The sequence below is a fragment of the Styela clava genome, chromosome 10 (assembly GCF_964204865.1).
Source record: "Styela clava chromosome 10, kaStyClav1.hap1.2, whole genome shotgun sequence".
In the NCBI taxonomy this organism is placed as follows: domain Eukaryota; kingdom Metazoa; phylum Chordata; class Ascidiacea; order Stolidobranchia; family Styelidae; genus Styela; species Styela clava.
The window spans coordinates 18,471,145-18,486,961 of NC_135259.1; the positions used below are offsets into that span (position 1 = coordinate 18,471,145).

At 37.1% G+C, this 15,817-nt stretch overlaps 15 non-coding genes across 15 annotated transcripts; 9 read left to right on the forward strand and 6 right to left on the reverse strand.

Moving 5' to 3' along the window:
• Positions 1-408: 408 nt before the first annotated feature.
• On the reverse strand, positions 409-500 carry Trnan-guu (transfer RNA asparagine (anticodon GUU)). Its single transcript is given in 2 exon segments — positions 409-444; positions 463-500. It is a non-coding gene; the product is annotated as a tRNA-Asn (tRNA).
• A 642-nt stretch (positions 501-1,142) lies between these two features.
• Positions 1,143-1,214, forward strand: Trnae-uuc (transfer RNA glutamic acid (anticodon UUC)). The gene has a single exon. It is a non-coding gene; the product is annotated as a tRNA-Glu (tRNA).
• Positions 1,215-1,780: 566 nt separating this feature from the next.
• On the reverse strand, positions 1,781-1,854 carry Trnan-auu (transfer RNA asparagine (anticodon AUU)). Its single transcript has one exon. It is a non-coding gene; the product is annotated as a tRNA-Asn (tRNA).
• Positions 1,855-2,300: 446 nt separating this feature from the next.
• Positions 2,301-2,392, reverse strand: Trnan-guu (transfer RNA asparagine (anticodon GUU)). The gene is given in 2 exon segments: positions 2,301-2,336; positions 2,355-2,392. It is a non-coding gene; the product is annotated as a tRNA-Asn (tRNA).
• Positions 2,393-2,904: 512 nt separating this feature from the next.
• On the forward strand, positions 2,905-2,976 carry Trnae-uuc (transfer RNA glutamic acid (anticodon UUC)). The gene has a single exon. It is a non-coding gene; the product is annotated as a tRNA-Glu (tRNA).
• A 2,218-nt stretch (positions 2,977-5,194) lies between these two features.
• Trnae-cuc (transfer RNA glutamic acid (anticodon CUC)) lies at positions 5,195-5,266 on the forward strand. The gene has a single exon. It is a non-coding gene; the product is annotated as a tRNA-Glu (tRNA).
• Positions 5,267-5,579: 313 nt separating this feature from the next.
• Trnai-aau (transfer RNA isoleucine (anticodon AAU)) lies at positions 5,580-5,653 on the reverse strand. The gene has a single exon. It is a non-coding gene; the product is annotated as a tRNA-Ile (tRNA).
• Positions 5,654-7,665: 2,012 nt separating this feature from the next.
• Trnai-aau (transfer RNA isoleucine (anticodon AAU)) lies at positions 7,666-7,739 on the reverse strand. The gene has a single exon. It is a non-coding gene; the product is annotated as a tRNA-Ile (tRNA).
• Positions 7,740-8,002: 263 nt separating this feature from the next.
• Trnan-guu (transfer RNA asparagine (anticodon GUU)) lies at positions 8,003-8,094 on the reverse strand. Its single transcript is given in 2 exon segments — positions 8,003-8,038; positions 8,057-8,094. It is a non-coding gene; the product is annotated as a tRNA-Asn (tRNA).
• Positions 8,095-9,306: 1,212 nt separating this feature from the next.
• Positions 9,307-9,378, forward strand: Trnae-cuc (transfer RNA glutamic acid (anticodon CUC)). Its single transcript has one exon. It is a non-coding gene; the product is annotated as a tRNA-Glu (tRNA).
• A 2,018-nt stretch (positions 9,379-11,396) lies between these two features.
• Positions 11,397-11,468, forward strand: Trnae-cuc (transfer RNA glutamic acid (anticodon CUC)). The gene has a single exon. It is a non-coding gene; the product is annotated as a tRNA-Glu (tRNA).
• Positions 11,469-12,125: 657 nt separating this feature from the next.
• On the forward strand, positions 12,126-12,197 carry Trnae-uuc (transfer RNA glutamic acid (anticodon UUC)). The gene has a single exon. It is a non-coding gene; the product is annotated as a tRNA-Glu (tRNA).
• A 1,492-nt stretch (positions 12,198-13,689) lies between these two features.
• Positions 13,690-13,761, forward strand: Trnae-cuc (transfer RNA glutamic acid (anticodon CUC)). The gene has a single exon. It is a non-coding gene; the product is annotated as a tRNA-Glu (tRNA).
• A 485-nt stretch (positions 13,762-14,246) lies between these two features.
• Trnae-cuc (transfer RNA glutamic acid (anticodon CUC)) lies at positions 14,247-14,318 on the forward strand. Its single transcript has one exon. It is a non-coding gene; the product is annotated as a tRNA-Glu (tRNA).
• Positions 14,319-14,794: 476 nt separating this feature from the next.
• Trnae-cuc (transfer RNA glutamic acid (anticodon CUC)) lies at positions 14,795-14,866 on the forward strand. The gene has a single exon. It is a non-coding gene; the product is annotated as a tRNA-Glu (tRNA).
• Positions 14,867-15,817: the final 951 nt, after the last annotated feature.

Consider the following 15,817-nt stretch of genomic DNA (forward strand, 5'->3'; position numbering starts at 1 on the left):
CACTTTCACCTAACTTCAAGTCACGTGTCATTCTTTGAGATTACCGGTCAAAAAGACACCGGCCAGTACGGGGATCGAACCCGCGACTTTCGCGTTATTAGCACGACTCTCTAACCAACTGAGCTAACCGGCTATATGTTCTATTGAATATACTCAGCCAATTTCATTGAGACATTTCATTTGATATTTTAGTCACCATCTATTAATTGTGTGAAGAAACAGTAGAGGAACGAGATAGCATCTTTCAGTTACGAAGTACTAAATTCTGTCAGCGACATTTGTTTTTGTAGTATCTGTTCGACTATAGGAAACAAAAATTAAAGATAGACTTGCTATTCCTTAATATTAAATGGATTTCATCCGAGGAACAAACAGATAGAAAGGATTCATTTTGTAAATAATAGACAGCGTCCCTGGGTGGGCTTGAACCACCAACCTTTCGGTATCCATCAGTATAAGAGGTAACAGCCGAACGCGCTGACCGATTGCGCCACAGAGACCGACACGGACTGCGGTTTGTTAATTTGTTTTTAAAAAAGATTCGAAATGTCCAATATTTTTTGCTAATCTGCATTAAACTACATTGGTTTTAAACGTTTTTCTCAACACAACAAAACACATAATTTATACATTTAAGAAAGAATTACATGAAGTATTTTAAATACTGACCTCGATGACAGCATGTATATTAGTTCAGTAGAGAGAGTAGGTCATTTCTGCCGATATCCCAGATGGACTAGGCGTTATGATTTCAGGCTCTCACCCATGCGGCCCGGGTTCTATTCCCGGTCTGGGAAACTCTTTATACAAAAAATTTTAAATTTTTGATTTCTTTCAGAAGGATCATTAGTGAGGTTTTATATGTCAAATCATTGATTGTTACAGTTGTAAAAGCGACAGTGACTGGGTAGGTTGTTCGTGAAGAACCATGTGGCCATTACAGGGTCAGCTTTTTAATAAATTAATTTTGAATAGGAATAGTTTTTCAGTGATATTTCCAACATAAAACAAAGACATCAGCTGTATACAGAAGACAGAAGTACATGAAGTATTTCAAATACTGACGAAGAAAACTACGTTGATATTACTTCAGTAGCGCTACATCTATTTATTAGATAATACTTCTGCCAAAGTAATCGTATTCCCAGATGGTCTAGGGGTTAGGATTCCTGGCTTTCACCCAGGCGGCCCGGGTTCGATTCCCGGTCTGGGAAACTTTTCTTCAAACAAAGATCGGGTCAGTTTCGGATATTTCCAACATAAAACAAAGACATCAGCTGTATACAGAAGTACATGAAGTATTTCAAATACTGACGAAGAAAACTACGCGGATATTACTTCAGTAGCGCTACATTGAGGTAACACCAATTTATTAGATAATACTTCTGCCAAAGTAATCGTATTCCCATATGGTCTAGGGGTTAGGATTCCTGGCTTTGACCCAGGCGGCTCGGGTTCGATTCCCGGTCTCGGAAACTTTTCTTCAAACAAAGATCGGGTCAGTTTTAGTTTTGAAAGGTCAGAAAGATAATGGTGAAGCTTTACACTTTAGGCTGTATTTCTAGAGTGACTAAAGAATATATTACCTTAACAAAATCTTTCCAGAATGTGATTAATGGGGTTTAACCTGATAATTCATCGATTTAACTGTTGTAGTTGTTAAATCGTAAAGATGCATGCAAATATGGTAATGTCACGAGTACAATAATATAACAGCACAACACTTTCACCTACCTTCAAGTCACGGGTCATTCTTTGAGATTAACGGTTAAATAGACATTGGCCAGTACGGGGATCTAACCCGCGACATCCGCGTTAATAGCACGACGCTCTAACCAACTGAGCTAATCGGCCATACGTTCGTTTGAATATACTCAGCCAATTTCATTAAGACTCTTACAGTAATTGTCTTCAAGAAGGAAGTTGTGAAATGTTATTTTTTAACTAAGAAATTACTTTTTTCACACGAGTCAAAAGCGCTGATAGGAAAGTACTAAAATCGCCGTTGGGCTATTCCTCATGGAAAAGTGGAATTCGTCTAAGCATATAGAGTGAGGGAGAAGTTTTTCATTTGATATTTTAGTCACCATCTATTAATTGTGTGAAGAAAGAGTAGAAGAACGAGATAGCATCTTTCAGTTACGAAGTACTAAATTCTGTCAGCGACATTTGTTTTTGTTGTATCTGTTTGACTCTAGGAAACAGAAATTAAAGATAGACTTGCTATTCCTTAATATTAAATGGATTTCATCCGAGGGAACACACAGATTGAAAGGATTCATTTTTTAAATAATAGACAGCGTCCCTGGGTGGGCTTGAACCACCAACCTTTCGGTACCCATCAATATAAGAGGTAACAGCCGAACGCGCTGACCGATTGCGCCACAGAGACCGACACGGACTATGGTTTATTAATTTGTTTTTATAAAAGATTCGAAATATCCAATATTTTTTGGTAATCTGCATTAAATTACATTGGTTTTAAACGTTTTTCTCAACACAACAAAACACATAATTTATACATTTAAGAAAGAATTACATGAAGTATTTTAAATACTGACCTCGATGACAGCATGTATATTAGTTCAGTAGAGAGAGTAGGTCATTTCTGCCTATATCCCAGATGGACTAGGCGTTATGATTTCAGGCTCTCACCCATGCGGCCCGGGTTCTATTCCCGGTCTGGGAAACTGGGACCATTACAGGGTCAGCTTTTTAATAAATTAATTTTGAATAGGAATAGTTTTTCAGTGATATTTCCAACATAAAACAAAGACATCAGCTGTATACAGAAGACAGGAGTACATGAAGTATTTCAAATACTGACGAAGAAAACTACGTCGATATTACTTCAGTAGCGCTACATATATTTATTAGATAATACTTCTGCCAAAGTAATCGTATTCCCAGATGGTCTAGGGGTTAGGATTCCTGGCTTTCACCCAGGCGGCCCGGGTTCGATTCCCGGTCTGGGAAACTTTTCTTCAAACAAAGATCGGGTCAGTTTCGGATATTTCCAATATAAAACAAAGACATCAGCTGTATACAGAAGACAGAAGTACATGAAGTATTTCAAATACTGACGAAGAAAACTACGCGGATATTACTTCAGTAGCGCTACATTGAGGTAACACCAATTTATTAGATAATACTTCTGCCAAAGTAATCGTATTCCCATATGGTCTAGGGGTTAGGATTCCTGGCCCTCACCCAGGCGGCCCGGGTTCGATTCCCGGTCTGAGAAACTTTTCTTCAAGCAAAGATCAGGTCAGTTTTAGTTTTGAAACCTCAGAAAGATAATGGTGAAGCTTTACACTTTAGGCTGTATTTCTAGAGTGACTAAGGAATATATTACCTTAACAAAAATTTTCCAGAATGTGATTAATGGGGTTTAACCTGATATTTTATCGATTTAACTGTTGTAGTTGTTAAGGAGGATGATCGTAAAGATGCATGCAAATATGGGAATGTCACGAGTACACTAATATAACAGCACAACACTTTCACCTAACTTCAAGTCACGTGTTAATCTTTGAGATTAACGGTTAAAAACGGTTAATTTTGAATAGCAATAGTTTTTCAGTGATATTTCCAACATAAAACAAAGACATCAGCTGTATACAGAAGACAGAAGTACATGAAGTATTTCAAATACTGACAAAAAAAACTACGCGGATATTACTTCAGTAGCGCTACATTGAGGTAACACCAATTTATTAGATAATACTTCTGCCAAAGTAATCCTATTCCCAGATGGTCTAGGGTTTAGGATTCCTGGCTTTCACCCAGGCGGCCCGGGTTCGATTCCCGGTCTGGGAAACTTTTCTTCAAGCAAAGATCAGGTCAGTTTTAGTTTTGAAACCTCAGAAAGATAATGGTGAAGCTTTACACTTTAGGCTGTATTTCTAGAGTAACTAAAGAATATATTACCTTAACAAAAATTTTCCAGAATGTGATTAATGGGGTTTAACCTGATATTTTATCGATTCAACTGTTGTAGTTGTTAAGGAGGATGATTGTAAAGATGCATGCAAATATGGGAATGTCACGAGTACAATAATATAACAGCACAACACTTTCACCTAACTTCAAGTCACGTGTCATTCTTTGAGATTACCGGTCAAAAAGACACCGGCCAGTACGGGGATCGAACCCGCGACTTTCGCGTTATTAGCACGACTCTCTAACCAACTGAGCTAACCGGCTATATGTTCTATTGAATATACTCAGCCAATTTCATTGAGACATTTCATTTAATATTGTAGAGGAACGAGATAGCATCTTTCAGTTACGAAGTACTAAATTCTGTCAGCGACATTTGTTTTTGTAGTATCTGTTTGACTCTAGGAAACAAAAATTAGAGATAGACTTGCTATTCCTTAATATTAAATGGATTTCATCCGAGGAACACACAGATAGAAAGGATTCATTTTGTAAATAATAGACAGCGTCCCTGGTTGGGCTTGAACCACCAACCTTTCGGTACCCATCAGTATAAGAGGTAACAGCCGAGCGCGCTGACCGATTGCGCCACAGAGACCGACACGGACTGTGGTTTGTTAATTTGTTTTTAAAAAAGATTCGAAATGTCCAATATTTTTTGGTAATGTGCATTAAATTACATTGGGTTCAAACCTTTTTCTCAACACAACAAAACACATAATTTATACATTTAAGAAAGAATTACATGAAGTATTTTAAATACTGACCTCGATGACAGCATGGATATTAGGTCAGTAGAGAGAGTAGGTCATTTCTGCCGATATCCCAGATGGACTAGGCGTTATGATTTCAGGCTCTCACCCATGCGGCACGGGTTCTATTCCCGGTCTGGGAAACTCTTTATACCAAATATTTTAGATTTTTGATTTCTTTTAGAAGGATCATTAGTGAGGTTTTATATGTCAAATCATTGATTGTTACAGTTATAAAAGCGATAGTGACTGGGTAGGTTGTTCGTGAAGAACTATGTGGCCATTACAGTGTCAGCTTTATAATAAATTAATTTTAAATAGGAATAGTTTTTCAGTGATATTTCAAACATAAAACAAACACATCAGCTGTATACAGAAGACAGAAGTACATGAAGTATTTCAAATACTGACGAAGAAAACTATGCGGATATTACTTCAGTAGCGCTACATTGAGGTAACACCAATTTTATTAGATAATACTTCTGCCAAAGTAATCGTATTCCCAGATGGTCTAGGGGTTAGGATTCCTGGATCTCACCCAGGCGGCCCGGGTTCGATTCCCGGTCTGGGAAACTTTTCTTCAAACAAATATCGGGTCAGTTTTAGTTTTGAAACGTCAGAAAGATAATGGTGAAGCTTTACACTTTAGGCTGTATTTCTCGAGTGACTAAAGAATATATTACCTTAACAAAAACTTTCCAGAATGTGATTAGTGGGGTTTAACATGATAATTTATCGATTTACCTGTTGTAGATGTAAAGGAGGATGATCGTAAAGATGCATGCAAATATGGGAATGTCACGAGTACAATAATATAACAGCACAACACTTTCACCTAACTTCAAGTCACGTGTCATTATTTGAGATTAACGGTTAAAAAGACACTGGCCAGTACGGGGATCGAACCCGCGACATTCGCGTTATTAGCACGACGCTCTAACCAACTGAGCTAACCGGCCATATGTTCTATTGAATATACTCAGCCAATTTCATTAAGACTCTTACAGTAATTGTCTTCAAAAAGGAAGTTGTGAAATGTTATTTTTTTAACTAAGAAAGTACTTTTCTCACACGAGTCAAAAGCGCCGATAGGAAATTACTAAAATCGCCGTTGGGCTATTCCTTATGGAAAAGTGGAATTCGTCTAAGCATATAGAGTGAGGGAGGAGTTTTTCATTTGATGTTTTAGTCAATATCGATTAATTGTGTGAAGAAACAGTAGAGGAACGAGGTAGCATCTTTCAGTTACGAAGTACTAAATTCTGTCAGCGAAATTTGTTTTTTGTAGTATCTGTTTGACTCTAGGAAACAGAAATTAAAGATAGACTTGCTATTCCTTAATATTAAATGGATTTCATCCGAGGGAACACACAGATAGAAAGGATTCATTTTGTAAATAATAGACAGCGTCCCTGGGTGGGCTTGAACCACCAACCTTTCGGTACCCATCAGTATGAGAGGTAACAGCCTAACGCGCTGACCGATTGCGCCACAGAGACCGACACGGACTATGGTTTGTTAATTTGTTTTTATAAAAGATTCGGAGATAGGAAATTACTAAAATCGCCGTTGGGCTATTCCTTATGGAAAAGTGGAATTCGTCTAAGCATATAGAGTGAGGGAGGAGTTTTTCATTTGATGTTTTAGTCAATATCGATTAATTGTGTGAAGAAACAGTAGAGGAACGAGGTAGCATCTTTCAGTTACGAAGTACTAAATTCTGTCAGCGAAATTTGTTTTTTGTAGTTTCTGTTTGACTCTAGGAAACAGAAATTAAAGATAGACTTGCTATTCCTTAATATTAAATGGATTTCATCCGAGGGAACACACAGATAGAAAGGATTCATTTTGTAAATAATAGACAGCGTCCCTGGGTGGGCTTGAACCACCAACCTTTCGGTACCCATCAGTATGAGAGGTAACAGCCTAACGCGCTGACCGATTGCGCCACAGAGACCGACACGGACTATGGTTTGTTAATTTGTTTTTATAAAAGATTCGAAATGTCCAATATTCTTAGGTAATCTGCATTAAATTACATTGGTTTTGAATGATTTTCTCAACACAACAAAACACATAATTTATACATTTAAGAAAGAATTCAATGAAGTATTTAAAATACTGACCTCGAAGACAGCATGGATATTAGTTCAGTAAAGAGATGGACTAGGTGTTAGGATTTCAGGCTCTCACTCATGCGGCCCGGGTTCTAATCCCGGTCTGGGAAACTCTTTAATACCAAATATTATAAATTTTTGATTTCTTTCAGAAGGATCATTAGTGAGGTTTTCATATGTCAAATCATTGATTGTTACAGTTGTAAAAGCGACAGTGACTGGGTAGGTTGTTCGTGGAGAACCATGTGGCCATTACAGTGTCAGCTTTATAATAAATTAATTTTGAATAGCAATAGTTTTTCAGTGATATTCTCCAACATAAAACAAAGACATCAACTGTATACAGAAGACAGAAGTACATGAAGTATTTCAAATACTGACGAAGAAAACTACGCGGATATTACTTCAGTAGCGCTACATTGAGGTAACACCAATTTAATAGATAATACTTCTGCCAAAGTAATCGTATTCCCAGATGGTCTAGGGGTGAGGATTCCTGGCTTTCACCCAGGCGGCCCGGGTTCAATTCCCCGTCTGGGAAACTTTTCTTCAAACAAAGATCAGGTCAGTTTTAGTTTTGAAACGTCAGAAAGATAATGGTGAAGCTTTACACTTTAGGCTGTATTTCTCGAGTGAATAAAGAATATATTACCCCAACAAAAACTTTCCAGAATGTGATTAGTGGGGTTTAACCTGATAATTTATCGATTTAACTGTTGTAGATGTAAAGGAGGATGATCGTAGAGATGCATGCAAATATGGGAATGTCACGAGTACAATAATATAACAGCACAACACTTTCACCTAACTTCAAGTCACGTGTCATTCTTTGAGATTAACGGTTAAAAAGACACTGGCCAGTACGGGGATCGAACCCGCGACATTCGCGTTATTAGCACGACGCTCTAACCAACTGAGCTAACCGGCCATATGTCCTATTGGATATACTCAGCTAATTTCATTTGATATTTTAGTCACCATCTATTAATTGTGTGAAGAAACAGTAGAGGAACGAGACAGCATCTTTCAGTTATGAAGTACTAAATTCTGTCAGCGACATTTGTTTTTGTAGTATCTGTTTGACTCTAGGAAACAGAAATTAAATATAGACTTGCTATTCCTTAATATTAAATGGATTTCATCCGAGGGAACACACAGATAGAAAGGATTCATTTTTTAAATAATAGACAGCGTCCCTGGGTGGGCTTGAACCACCAACCTTTCGGTACCCATCAATATAAGAGGTAACAGCCGAACGCGCTGACCGATTGCGCCACAGAGACCGTCACGGACTATGGTTTGTTAATTTGTTTTTATAAAAGATACGAAATATCCAATATTTTTTGGTAATCTGCATTAAATTACATTGGTTTTAAATGATTTTCTCAACACAACAAAACACATAATTTATAGATTTAGGAAAGAATTGCATGAAGTATTCAAAATACTGACCTCGAAGACAGCATGGATATTAGTTCAGTGGAGAGAGTAGGTCATTTCTGCCGATATCCCAGATGGACTAGGCGTTAGGAATTCAGGCTCTCACCCATGCGGCCCGGGTTCGATTCCCGGTCTGGGAACCTTTTTATCCAGCAATAATCTGTTCAGTTTTTGTTGCAAAACTCTAGGAAATAAATAATGGAAGCTTTACACTATAGACTATATACATAGAGCGACTATTTGGAATATGGTAGCGAAATAAATGAATTAGCTACTTACAGCAGGTAGAAATACATAAAGCGTTTCAAACTACTAGGATATTAATTCAGTGGTGCTAAAAAAAGTTAACACCAATTCATTTTAAAAATATTTATGGTAGTAAAATAGGTTAATACTAATTCATTTTTAAAATATTTATCAGCGTATGAAATCATATCCCAGAAGGTCGAGGGGTTAGAATTCCTGGCTTTCACCCAGGCGGCCCGGATTCGATTCCCGGTCTTGAAACCTTTTTATCCAGCAAAGATCCTATCAGTGTTCGTTTCGAAAAGCCAGAAAGTTAATGATGGAAGTTTTACCTTACAGTCTATATGCATAAAGCGACTAAAGAATATGATAGCAAAATAAATAAATTAGCTGCTTACAGAAGGCAGAAATACATAAAGCGTTTTAAACTACATGGATATTAATTCATTGGTGCAAAAATAGGTAAACACCAATTCATTTTTAAAATATTTATCAACAGTTAGGGGTTAGGATTCCTGGCTTTCACCCAGGCGGCCCGGATTCGATTCCCGGTCTGGAACCTTTTTATCCAGCAAAGATCCTGTCAGTGTTCGTTTCGAAAAGCCAGAAAGTAAATGATGAAAGTTTCACCTTACAGTCTATATGCATAAAGCGACTAAAGAATATGGTAGCAAAATGAATAAATTAGCTGCTTACAGAAGGCAGAAATACATGAAGCGTTTTTAAACTACATGGATATTAATTCAGTGGTACTGAAATAAGTTAACACTAATTTATTTTTAAAATACTTATCAGCCTAACAATTCATATCCCAGATGGTCTAGGGGTTAGGATTCCTGGCTCTCACCCAGGCGGCCCGGGTTCGTTTCCCGGTCTGGGAACATTTTTATCCAGCAAAGATCTGTCAATTGTTGTTGCGAAACTCTATTAAATGAATATGGGAGCTTTACACTATAGTCTATATACAGAAGGCAGAAATACATACAGCGTTTTAATACATTGATATTAATTCAGTGGTGCTAAAATAAGTTAATACCTATTCATTTTTAAAATATTTATCAGCGTATGAATTCGTATCCCAGATGGTCTAGGTGTTGGGATTCCTGGCTTTCACCCAGGCGGCCCGGGTTCGATTCCCGGCCTGGGAACCTTTTTCTCCAGCAAGGCTATCTGTCAGTGTTCGTTTCGAAACGCCAGGAAGTAAATGATGGAAGAAAGAATATGGTAGCAAAATGAATAAATTAGCTGCTTACAGAAGGCAGAAATACATAAAGCGTTTTAAACTACATGGATATTAATTCAGTGGTACTGAAAAAAGTTAACACTAATTCATTTTTAAAATATTTATCAACCTATGAACTCATATCCCATACGGTACTAAAATATGTTAACACTAATTCATTTTAAAAATATTTATCAGCCTTAGAATTCATATCCCAGATGGTACTAAAATAAGTTAACACTACTTCATTTTTAAAATATTCATTAGCGCATGAATTCATATCCCAGATGGTCTAGGGGTTAGGATTCCTGGCTTTCAGCCAGGCGGCCCGGGTTCGATTGCCGGTCTGGGAATCTTTTTATCCAGCAATAATCTGTTCAGTTTTTGTTGCAAAACTCTAGGAAATAAATAATGGAAGCTTTACAATATAGTCTACATACATAGAGCGACTATTAAGAATATGGTAGCGAAATAAATGAATTAGCTACTTACAGAAGGCAGAAATACATAGAGCGTTTTAAACTACTAGGATATTAATTCAGTGGTGCTAAAATAAGTGAACACCAATTCATTTTAAAAATATTTATGGTAGTAAAATAGGTTAATACTAATTCATTTTTAAAATAATTGGCAGCGTATGAATTCATATCCCAGAAGGTCGAGGGGTTAGAATTCCTGGCTTTCACCCAGGCGGCCCGGATTCGATTCCCGGTCTGGGAACCTTTTTATCCAGCAAAGATCCTGTCAGTGTTCGTTTCGAAAAGCCAGAAAGTAAATGACGGAAGTTTCACCTTACAGTCCATATGCATAAAGCGACTAAAGAATATGGTAGCAAAATAAATAAATTAGCTGCTTATAGAAGGCAGAAATACATAAAGCGTTTTTAAACTACATGGATATTAATTCAGTGGTACTGAAATAAGTTAACACGAATTCATTTTTAAAATATTTATCAACCTATGAATTCATATCCCAGATCGTCTAGGGGTTAGGATTCCTGGATTTCACCCAGGCGGCCCGGGTTCGATTCCCGGTCTGGGAACCTTTTGTTCCAGCAAAGATCTGTCAGTGTTTGTTGCGAAACTCTAGAAAAATGAATGATGGAAGCTTTACCTTATAGTCTATATATATAGAGCGACTATTAAGAATATGGTAGCAAAATAAATAAATTATCTGTTTACAGAATGCAGAAATACATATGAAAGCTTTACACTACAGGCTATATTCATAAAGCGACTTAAAAATAAAGTAGCAAAACTGGAACGTTTCGAGTGGGCCATTAGTGACATTTTATTTGATGATGAAACTTGCACGGATATTAATTCAGTGGTGCTAAAATATTTTAACAGTAATTCATTTTTAAAATAGGTTTTAGCTCATGAATTCATATCTCAGATGGTCTAAGGGTTAGTATTCCTGGCATTCACCCAGGCGGCCCGGGTTCGATTCCCGGTCTGGGAACATTTTTCTCCAGCAAAGATCTGTCAGTGTTCGTTTCGAAACGCCAGAAAGTAAATGATGGAAGAAAGAATAAGGTAGCAAAATGAATAAATTAGCAGCTTACAGAAGGCAGAAATACATAAAGCGTTTTTAAACTACATGGATATTAATTCAGTGGTACTGAAATAAGTTAACACTAATTCATTTTTAAAATACTTATCAGCCTAATAATTCATATCCCAGATGGTCTAGGGGTTAGGATTCCTGGCTCTCACCCAGGCGGCCCGGGTTCGATTCCCGGTTTGGGAACATTTTTATCCAGCAAAGATCTGTCAATTTTGGTTGCGAAACTCTATTAAATGAATATGGAAGCTTTACACTATAGTCTATATACGGAAGGCAGAAATACATAAAGCGTTTTAAACTACATTGATATTAATTCAGTGGTGCTAAAATAAGTTAACACCTATTCATTTTTAAAATATTTATCAGCGTATGAATTCGTGTCCCAGATGGTCTAGGGGTTAGGATTCCTGGCTTTCACCCAGGCGGCCCGGGTTTGGTTCCCGGTCTGGGAACCTTTTTATCCAGCAAAGATCTGTCAGTGTTCGTTTCGAAAAGCCAGAAAGTAAATGATGGAAGTTTCACCTTACAGTCTATATGCATAAAGCGACTATTAAGAATATGGTAGTGAAATAAAAAAATTAGCTGCTTACAGAAGGCAGAAATACATAAAGAATTTTAAACTACATGGAAATTAATGTAGTGGTGCTAAAATAAGTTAAAACCAATACATTTTTAAAATATTTATCAGCCTAAAAATTCATATCCTATATGGTACTAAAATATGCTAATACTAATTCATTTTAAATATATTTATCAGCCTAAGAATTCATATCCCAGATGGTACTAAAATAAGTTAACACTAACTCATTTTTGAAATATTCATCAGCGCATGAATTCATATCCCAGATGGTCTAGGGGTTAGTATTCCTGGCTTTCACCCAGGCGGCCCGGGTTCGATTCCCGGTCTGGGAATCTTTTTATCCAGCAATAATCTGTTCAGTTTTTGTTGCAAAACTCTAGGAAATGAATAATGGAAGCTTTACACTATAGTCTATATACATAGAGCGACTATTAAGAATATGGTAGCGAAATAAATGAATTAGCTACTTACAGAAGGCAGAAATACATAAAGCGTTTTAAACTACTAGGATATTAATTCAGTGGTGCAAAAATAAGTTAACATCAATTCATTTTAAAAATATTTATGGTAGTAAAATTGGTTAATACTAATTCATTTTTAAAATATTTATCAGCGTATGAATTCATATCCCAGAAGGTGGAGGGGTTAGAATTCCTGGCTTTCACCCAGGCGGCCCGGATTCGATTCCCGGTCTGGGAACCTTTTTATCCAGCAAAAATCTGTCGGGTGTTAGGACATGTTAAGTTCAATATAATACAATTGAGCTATCAATTCTATTTGTTAATCTGTAACATAGGTTTGTAGTGACACCCAGACGGCCCGGGTTCGATTCCCGGTCTGGGAACGTTTTTGTCGAGCAAATTTCTGTCAGTTTTTCTTGCGAAACGCTAGGAAGTGAATGATGGAAGCTTTACACCACAGTCTATATACATAAAGCGACTATTAAGAATATGGTAGTGAAATAAATAAATTAGCTGCTTACAGAAAGCAGAAATACATAAAGAATTTTAAACTACATGGATATTAATTTAGTGGTGCTAAAACAAGTTAACACCAATTCATTTTTAAAATATTCATCAGCGTATAAATTCATATCCCAGATGATCCAGGGGTTAGGATTCCTGGCTTTCACCCAGGCGACCCGGGTTCGATTCCCGGTCTGGGGACCTTTTTGTCCAGCAAAGATCTGTCGGTTTTTGTTGCGAAACAATAGAAAATGAATGATGGAAGCTCGTTACACTACAGTCTATATATAGAGAGCGACTATTGGGAATATTGTAGCGAATTAAATAAATTAGCTGCTTACAGAAGTCAGAAATACATAAAGAATTTAAAACTACATGGGTACTATTTCAGTGGTACTGAAATAAGTTAACACTAATTCATTTTTAAAATATTTATCAGCCTATGAATTCATATCCCAGATGATCTAGGGGTTAGTGTTCCTGGCTCTCACCCAGGCGGCCCTGGTTCAATTCCCGGTCTGGGAACCATTTTAATCCAGAAAAGATCGGAAAGTTTTTGTTGCAAAACTCTAGGAAATGAATGATGGAAGCTCTACATTAGAGTCTATATACATAGAGCGGCTATTAAGAATATGGTAGCAAAATAAATGAATTAGCTACTTACTAAATTAGCTACTTCCCGGTCTGGGAACCTTTTTGTCGAGCAAATATCTTTCAGTATTTGTTGCGAAACGATAGGAAGTGAATGATGGAAGCTTTACACCACAGTCTTTGTACATAAGGCGATATTAGTTCAGTGGTACTGAAATGAGGAAACACCAATTCATTTTTAAAATATTTATCAGCCTAACAATTCATATCCCAGATGGTCTGGGGGTTAGGATTCCTGGCTCTCACCCAGGCGACCCGGGTTCGATTCCCGGTCTGGGAACATTTTTATCCAGCAAAGATCTATCAATTTTTGTTGCGAAACTCTATTAAATGAATATGGAAGCTTTACACTATAGTCTATATACAGAATGCAGAAATACATAAAGTGTTTTAAACTACATTGATATTAATTCAGTGGTGCTAAAATAAGTTAACACCTATTCATTTTTAAAATATTTATCAGCCTATGAATTCGTATCCCAGATGGTCTAGGGGTTAGGATTCCTGGCTTTCACCCAGGCGGCCCGGGTTCGATTCCCGGTCTGTGAACCTTTTTATCCAGCAAATACCTGTCAGTGTTCGTTTCGAAACGCCAGAAAGTAAATGATGGAAGAAAGAATATGGTAGCAAAATGAATGAATTAGCTGCTTACCGAAGGCAGAAATACATAAAGCGTTTTTAAACTACATGGATATTAATTCAGTGATACTGAAATAAGTTAACACTAATTCATTTTTAAAATACTTATCAGCTTAATAAGTCATATCCCAGATGGTCTAGGGGTTAGGATTCCTGGCTCTCACCCAGGCGGCCCGGGTTCGATTCCCGGTCTGGGAACATTTTTATTCAGCAAAGATCTGTCAGTTGTTGTTGCAAAACTCTATTAAATGAATATGGAAGCTTTACACTATAGTCTATATACATAGAGCATGGTAGCGAAATAAATAAATTAGCTACTTACAGAAGGCAGAAATACATAAAGCGTTTTAAACTACATTGATATTAATTCAGTGGTGCTAAAATAAATTAACACCAATTCATTTTTAAAATATTCATCAGCGTATGAATTCATATCCCAGATGGTCTATGGGTTAGGATTTCTGGCTTTCACCCAGGCGGCCCGGGTTCGATTCCCTGTCTGGGAACATTTTTATCCAGCAAAGATCTGTCAGATGTTGTTGCGAAACTCTAGGAAATAAATGATGGAAGCTTTACACCACAGTCTTTGTACATAAGGCGATATTAGTGCAGTGGTACTGAAATGAGTTAACACCAATTCATTTTTAAAATATTTATCCGCTTAATAGTTCATATCCCAGATGGTCTAGGGGTTAGGATTCCTGGCTCTCACCCAGGCGGCCCGGGTTCGATTCCCGGTCTGGGAACCTTTTTATTCAGCAAAGATCTGTCAGTGATCGTTTCGAAACGCCAGAAAGTAAATGATGGAAGAAAGAATATGGTAGCAAAATAAACAAATTAGCTTCTTACAGAAGGCAGAAATACATAAAGCGTTTTTAAACTACATGGATATTAATTCAGTGGTACTGAAATAAGTTAACACGAATTCATTTTTAAAATATTTATCAACCTATGAATTCATATCCCAGATCGTCTAGAGCAGTGTTTTTCAACCTTTTTCGAGCCAAGGCACCCTTTTTCCAGTGAGAAAATCCCGCGGCACACCACCAGCTGAAAATATGGCGAAAATACCTAATATTCACAATATAAGTGTTATATTGTTAATATAACATTGAAGAAAGATGTTGAATTGGACATCTTGAATAGTAATCAAATAAAAACAAAGACAAAAAAAAATCGCCACCAGATGCTGCCACGGTCTGATATAGAACAGTACCACACGATTACTCTGCCGGACGCTACACCGCATAGACACACAACTTGGAGAATTTCCCACGGCACCCCTGACAATATTTAACGGCACACCGGTGTGCCGCGGCACCCCGGTTGAAAAACACTGGTCTAGGGATTAGGATTCCTGGATTTCACCCAGGAGGCCCAGGTTCGATTCCCGGTCTGGGAACCTTTTGTTCCAGCAAAGATCTGTCAGTTTTTGTTGCGAAACTCTAGGAAATGAATGATGGGAGCTTTACATTATAGTCTATATATATAGAGCGACTATTAAGAATATGGTAGCAAAATAAAAAAATTATCTGTTTACAGAATGCAGAAATACATATGAAAGCTTTACACTACAGGCTATATTCATAAAGCGACTTAAAAATAAGGTAGCAAAACTGGAACGTTTCGAGTGGGCCATTAGTGACATTTCATTTGATGATGAAACTTGCTCGGATATTAATTCAGTGGTGCTAAAA